The sequence below is a fragment of the Kryptolebias marmoratus genome, linkage group LG12 (assembly GCF_001649575.2).
Source record: "Kryptolebias marmoratus isolate JLee-2015 linkage group LG12, ASM164957v2, whole genome shotgun sequence".
NCBI lineage: Eukaryota > Metazoa > Chordata > Actinopteri > Cyprinodontiformes > Rivulidae > Kryptolebias > Kryptolebias marmoratus.
This window is the reverse complement of record NC_051441.1, coordinates 19866116-19872662: the sequence shown is the minus strand read 5'-3', so window position 1 is coordinate 19872662 and position 6547 is coordinate 19866116. Positions and strand designations below refer to the sequence as shown.

Here is a 6547-nt window from a genome sequence, read left to right as displayed (position 1 = left end):
ACAGTGAAGCATCCTGATACAGCCCAGGTGTGGCTGGTTCTGAACCGAGGAAGGGAGCGAGCTCAGAAATGTGCGCAAGAACACTTTCATGAATAGCAACGCATTCGAGACGTTCTCCAGAAGCTACCCCTCCCAACCATCCAGGTTTAATTTGATGATCCGCGTATGACCCCAGTTCCAAAAAAGTAGGGATGTTGTAAAAAATTTTAATAAAAGTGGGTTTCATAAACCCATTCCCCTCCTTAATCTCCAGCAACTGGTGTCCTCATTTCTAAGGTATTGAAGTTGGAGACTTTGCTATAACTACATTCTCCTCGGCTGGCTTCAGTAAAGCTATTGGCTGTCTGAAAAGACACTAGAAGTTGCTAAATGATGACAGAAAATATTACATTTACATCTCGACATGAAGCCGCTGGTGGCTTCGCACATTCGTGATTTATCAGCAGTCTGCCTAATGCACAGGTGTCAAACTCCATTCCTCGGGGGCCACCCTCCTGCATCTTTAAATGTGTTCTTGCTTTAAAACACCTGGTTTAAATGGATGACTTGTTGCCGTGCTCCTGGAGAACTTGATGATTTGGTGAGGAGGTAATTAAGCCATTTGAATCAGATGTGTTGGGCAGAAAAACCTGAAACTCCCAGGATAGCGGCCCCCCTCTAGTTTCACTAGTGGGGTCTAAAAACTCAATAAGTATAGCAACAAAGTGGATAAGTTGGCAACAGTGGTTCTCATAAACTTTATTCTGTTGATTCTTGTTTTATTTATTGTCACAATTCCAACTTTATCCCGGCTTGAGACCAGTAAAAGTGACCTAAAAGTACAGCTGGTCGGTTACTGACTCACCTGTGTTAAAGATCTTCATCCTCTCACTGAATCAGGACTCACAAGTCCGAGGTCTCAGATAACCTGGATCCTACATGTCCTGTGTGTGACCGCAGCTGGGTCTGCGAGTTAGAGAACTCACAAGAAAAAGCAGATGAATCCCTGGTAACGCTGTGGACTCAGATGAGTCGGGTCACTGATTCGGGTTAAACACTCACTAGAAAAACAGCTTTCTCAGAAGAGTGGCACATACACATTTACATACATTTTCCAGAATTTAGCTAACTTATATTTGGTTTTCACATTTTACGATTTTACTGGTTCCATAATCTGTAAGTTGTCTGTTCATAACAAACATCTCTGAATAATGCAAATCCACCACTTTGGCCGTTTTTTTTTTTTAGTGCAGTTATTTATTTTAGACAGAGAATATTTTACATTTACATCCTGCCACAAATTGAGTAATTAGTCAGAGGTGCTTTTGTGTGATTCATCAGCAGTCTGGCTACGTTGGGGTGTAGATCTCCTGCTCTGCCTGTAGTTGGGGTGGGGGCCGGAGGTGCTGCAGGACTGAGGCAGCAGTGAGCACTTTGGAGGCGCATAGCGGCTCATTGGAAACAACAACACCTGCTTTCCTGTCAGTCTCTAGAAGCCTCCAATGACACCAGAAAAAGAAGCTAATATTTCTGCCCCTTTCAACTAGTTGCTTTTTGAAAGGTAGTGGCTGGAGGGGTCTGAAAACTCACTAATTATAATGACAACATCACTATGTTGACAAAGCTGATGCCTGCTCAAGCTCAGGCTTCTTCTTTGTTTATGTTTTTTTTTATCTTTATCTTTTCCCATGCATTAAGGTCATGGGAGAGATCAAACTTGAGGATGAAATGTTGTTCTGGGCACTCATGAACTAAAGCATAAGTAACTTGAGAAGGCCTAAAACCGAGGGGCAGTTGGATACATAGATGTCAAATAATAAGCACATATGTAGCTAGTATAGGGGTCAAGATGTCCCTGTGACAGTCCATCACATAACAGCAGCATGTAAGATGCAAGATCCTACATGTCCTCAGGCATGCGTACATGGACGCCATAAGTCGCTGGAATAGAGCACAGGAACATCTGTGCTGAGTATCAACAGTGGTAAAAAAATAAATAAATTAGGAATTCCTAGAATCTGCAAAAACAAATTCAGGAAATATTGAGGGCTGAGAGAGGAAATAGAGAAGTTGTGGAGAGTCAAGACCTTAGTGGTACCAGTGGTCATCGGAGCACTCGATGCTGTGACCCCCAAACTGGAAGTGTGGCTCCAACAGATCCCAGGAACAACCTCAGAGATCTCTGTTCAGAAGAGTTATAAAGGCTGAGGGAGAGATGGGTGATTGGTTACAGCTGTAGATATGATGAGGAGCAGGTGAGGTGAGCGTGGCAGACAGGACTGGAAAAACACTGGGGAGGTGAACAGTGACAAGACATTAACACAGAAACCAAAAAGACAGCTAAGCAAAACAAGAACTACAACGAACATTAAACAAAGAACAAAACCCCAAAACACCAGAAACTGTGACAGGGTGAGATGTATTCCTTCAAAGAAAAAAATGCAAGGCTTGTTATTAGTTTTTATATTGTTTTTAAAGCCAAATAAAAACCCATTAACCTGCCCTTTTTTCTGCATTTGTCTAACTGCTAAAAAAATAAAAAATAAATCTGCTATCCTTCCTAAGCTCAGCAGATGTTTGTATAGAAAAAAAATGGAGCCAGCAAAAGATATCAAGACTATTTACTCCTTTGAGTGTAAATGCTATGGTGTGTTAAATATTTAAAAGCTATACTGCTACTTATTTTGATGTTTAAAGATAAATGTTGCAGTAAATTTTGTTTTGAAAAAAGCAACAAAATAATACAGTTGTTTGCAAGAATATTCCCTACAGTTGAAAATCTCTCTATTTTGTTGTCTTGCAGCCCAGAATTTTAATGGATTATCAGTGTGGTTATAAGTAATGGATGTACACAGAATATTCCAGATTAATAAAGTTAAATGGTGGAAAACGTTGTTGTACTTGTGTTAAATTAAAGGCCAAGCATTCCTTGAAGGAACACATATCGCCCGCCGCCTTTCATGCTGGAGTTTGAGACTAAAGTCATCTTATGTTGAGAAGCAATGGAATTATAGCAGCTTTGATCAAATCTTTAAGACGACGTTATACACAATCTAAAGCAATGTTGCGAGATCTTGTGGGATCAGTTATCGCTCAGAGTTTCATTAAAATTTGTCCTGTGGTTCATGAGAGTTTTTGCTAATGTGACCTCACACACACAGACAAAAACATTATAATCTAGCGGGTGATTATACTTCAATTCTAACGAATCTATAAACTGAAAAGTGGTACGTGTATGTGTACTTTCCCCACAAAAGTCAATACTTTGTAGAGCCAGTTTCTGCAGCAGTAACAGCAGCAAGTCTGTTTGGGTTTGTCCCCATGAGCTCCGGTCATCTAACTACTGGAATATTTGTCCTAGAACTGCTGCAGCTCCTTCAGCTTGTGTCCAACAATCTTTAAATCAAACCAAAGACTCTAAAGTTGGTTTATCTTTAACCCACTGGAGTCGTCATTGTTCTGCTGGAAGGTGAACCTCCATCCATGACTCAAATCTTTAAGAGACTCAAACAAGTTTATCTCAGGACTTTCTATGTATTTTGCTCCATTCTTCTTTCCTTTAAAAGGGGAAATTAAATAAAATATTAGAATGAGTTTTCATGTTTTTCTTTTAGTTAAACACTTCCATAAACCACTCCAGTGGTCCATTTCTCTGATTCAAAATCCTAAAGTGGGGCTGATTGTGTGGGCGGAGTCACCTCCTTGGTTGGTGACATAGAAGGAGGCGGAGCCAGCTGTGGCAGACCGCTGTAGGACAGTAAGGAGGTTACTGTCTCAGTGTTCATCAGGGAAAATGGAAGCAGAAGAATACTCAAATATGTTTAAATTCATTAGTGTTCACCCAGTGTTGGTTTATGGATTAAGGATAAAGTTGTTTTCCAAGGAAAAGTTATTAGAAAATCCAAACATGTGAACTGGCATCTTGCCAACATGCCTTATCAAATCTTAGTATTTCAGCTGGAAGCTGTGGTATAATCACTTTGCAGGGCTCATGTGCAGACAGGCATGAATAGCTGTCAGATAACTTTACATGTTGGTTTGATGTTGAATTTTGCTTTTATGAGGGTTCATGACATGTCTTTTTTGTATATAAACACAGTGTTCTCTCCTTTCAGCTTGTCAGATGAAGAGATGAGTGGTGACGTGAACAGGAGAGCCTGATAAAACAGCAAGAGGCGGAGGTCCGAACTCCAATAAGCCACAAGTCTGGACAGCCAGAGGTGGCAAGTGGCATTTTTAAAATGTGAGACTTTGAAAACAAGTACCTTTTATGATTTTCTTTTGATTTATGTTAGCTTCAAAACACTTTAATTTCCCCTTTTGAGTATTTTTTTTGTGTGTGTGAAGCTTAGAGCGGGCAGATACTACTTCTCTACAGAAGAGCTGCCCAGATCCATCAGGTTTGTGTTTGGCTTCTTGGTTTATTCTCTGATTACTGGCTTCTTTACCCAGTCCATGACTTATTGGTGGACGAGTGACATAACCTCAGCTTACCCACCAAATTACTCCTGAAATGGACTTGTTTTGAAGGAATCTGCAGCACTACACCAATGTTTTCAAGAAGCTGAAGCTGTATGAGGAGCTCAATTTTTGAGTGCTTGCTTTCACAGTCTAGCAAGGACTTCTCAGCTCTTTTACTAGGCACTGCTGGGATTTGAACCCAGGATCTCCTGTTTACTAGACAGGCACATTGTCCAACAAAGCCACAGCACCTTGATTTGCTGACATTATGCATTGTCTCAAAGGTACACATTTGTATTCCAATGTTAAAAGTATGCGTTACAAATATAGAAAGTCAAAGCACTGTGATTGGACTTGTCTCCTTAGAGAACAAGATTCTACCAAGAGGAAACAACATTCAGCAATACAAAAAAAAGTAAGCCTATATGCATTTGAAAACAGGAAAAAGATGAGTTTGGAAAATTAAAGGCACTGCTGGGATTTGAACCCAGGATCTCCTGTTTACAAGACAGATGCTTTGGCCTACTAAGATACAGCGCCACCAAAAGGACAAAACAGACACACTATGAAGCCTAATTTTTGGCACACGCTGTTGAGAAAATGAAAGATAGTATGCGTTGTTTTAAATGGTTTCATTCTCTGTTTCTTGTCATTATGTCAACCTTAAAAAACAAGTGCTAATCAGAAGTCTTTTGTTTTCAAGATGGGACAGGTGATATGATCTCAGCTTACCCACCAAATTATTCCTGAAATTGACTTGTTTTGAAGGAATCTGCAGAATTACACCAATGTTTTCAGGAAACTGAAGGTGTATGAGGAGCTCAATTATTGGATGCTTGCTTTAACAGTTTGGCAAGGACTTCTCAGCTCTTTTACTAGGCACTGCTGGGATTTGAACCCAGGATTTCCTGTTTACTAGACAGGTGCTTTGTCCAGCTAAGCCACAGCACCTTGATTTGCTGACATTAAGCATTGTCTCAAAGGTAGACATTTGGTATTCCAATGTTTAAAGTATGCGTTACAAATATAGAAAGTCAAAGCACTGTGATTAGACTTGTCTCCTTAGAGGACAAGATTCTACCAAGTGGAAACAACATTCAGCAATACAAAATTTTTAACTCTACATGCATTTGAAAACAGGAAGAAGATGAGAGTTTGGAAAATTAAAGGCACTGCTGGGATTTGAACCCAGGATCTCCTGTTTACAAGACAGATGCTTTGGCCTACTAAGCTACAGCGCCACCAAATGGACAAAACAGACACACTACGAAGCCTGATTTTTGGCACTCAAATTGTGGAAGAAAAATGAATGATAGTATGCGTTGTTTTAAATTGTTTCATTCTCTGTTTCTTGTCATTATGTCAACCTTAAAAAAATGAGTGCTATTCAGAAGACTTTTGTTTTCAAGATGGGACAAGTGAAATGACTTCAGCTTACCCACCAAATTTCTCCTGAAATGGTCTTGTTTTCAACGAATTTGCAGCATTACACCAATGTTTTCAGGAAGCTGAATTTGTATGAGGAGCTCAATATTTGGATGCTTGCTTTCACAGTCTAGCAAGGACTTCTCAGCTCTTTTACTAGGCACTGCTGGGATTTGAACCCAGGATCTCCTGTTTACTAGACAGGCGCTGTGTCCAACTAAGCCACAGCACCTTGTTTTGCTGACATTAAGCATTGTCTCAAAGGTACACATTTGTATTCCAATGTTTAAAGTATGCGTTACAAATATAGAAAGTCAAAGCACTGTGATTAGACTTGTCTCCTTAGAGGACAAGATTCTACCAAGTGGAAACAACATTCAGCAATACAAAATTTTTAACTCTACATGCATTTGAAAACAGGAAAAAGATGAGAGTTTGTAAAATTAAAGGCACTGCTGGGATTTGAATCCAGGATCTCCTGTTTACTAGACAGGCGCTTCGTCCAACTAAGCCACAGCACCTTGATTTACTCTTTTGACAGGTTTGTTGTAGTGACATCATTTTTCCATTTTTATAAAAATTGATTTTTTTATGCTAAGTGGGATGTTCAGGGTTTGAGATATGTTTTATAACTTTACCTTGATCTGTTCTTCACCACAACTTTATCTCTGTCCTGTGTGGA

The 6547-nt window shown here is 39.8% G+C and overlaps 5 non-coding genes across 5 annotated transcripts; all 5 read right to left on the bottom strand.

The window, feature by feature from the left end:
• Positions 1-4906: 4906 nt before the first annotated feature.
• Positions 4907-4980, bottom strand: trnat-ugu. The gene has a single exon. It is a non-coding gene; the product is annotated as a tRNA-Thr (tRNA).
• A 337-nt stretch (positions 4981-5317) lies between these two features.
• Positions 5318-5391, bottom strand: trnat-agu. The gene has a single exon. It is a non-coding gene; the product is annotated as a tRNA-Thr (tRNA).
• A 216-nt stretch (positions 5392-5607) lies between these two features.
• On the bottom strand, positions 5608-5681 carry trnat-ugu. The gene has a single exon. It is a non-coding gene; the product is annotated as a tRNA-Thr (tRNA).
• Positions 5682-6023: 342 nt separating this feature from the next.
• trnat-agu lies at positions 6024-6097 on the bottom strand. The gene has a single exon. It is a non-coding gene; the product is annotated as a tRNA-Thr (tRNA).
• Positions 6098-6312: 215 nt separating this feature from the next.
• Positions 6313-6386, bottom strand: trnat-agu. The gene has a single exon. It is a non-coding gene; the product is annotated as a tRNA-Thr (tRNA).
• Between the last annotated feature and the right edge of the window lie 161 nt (positions 6387-6547).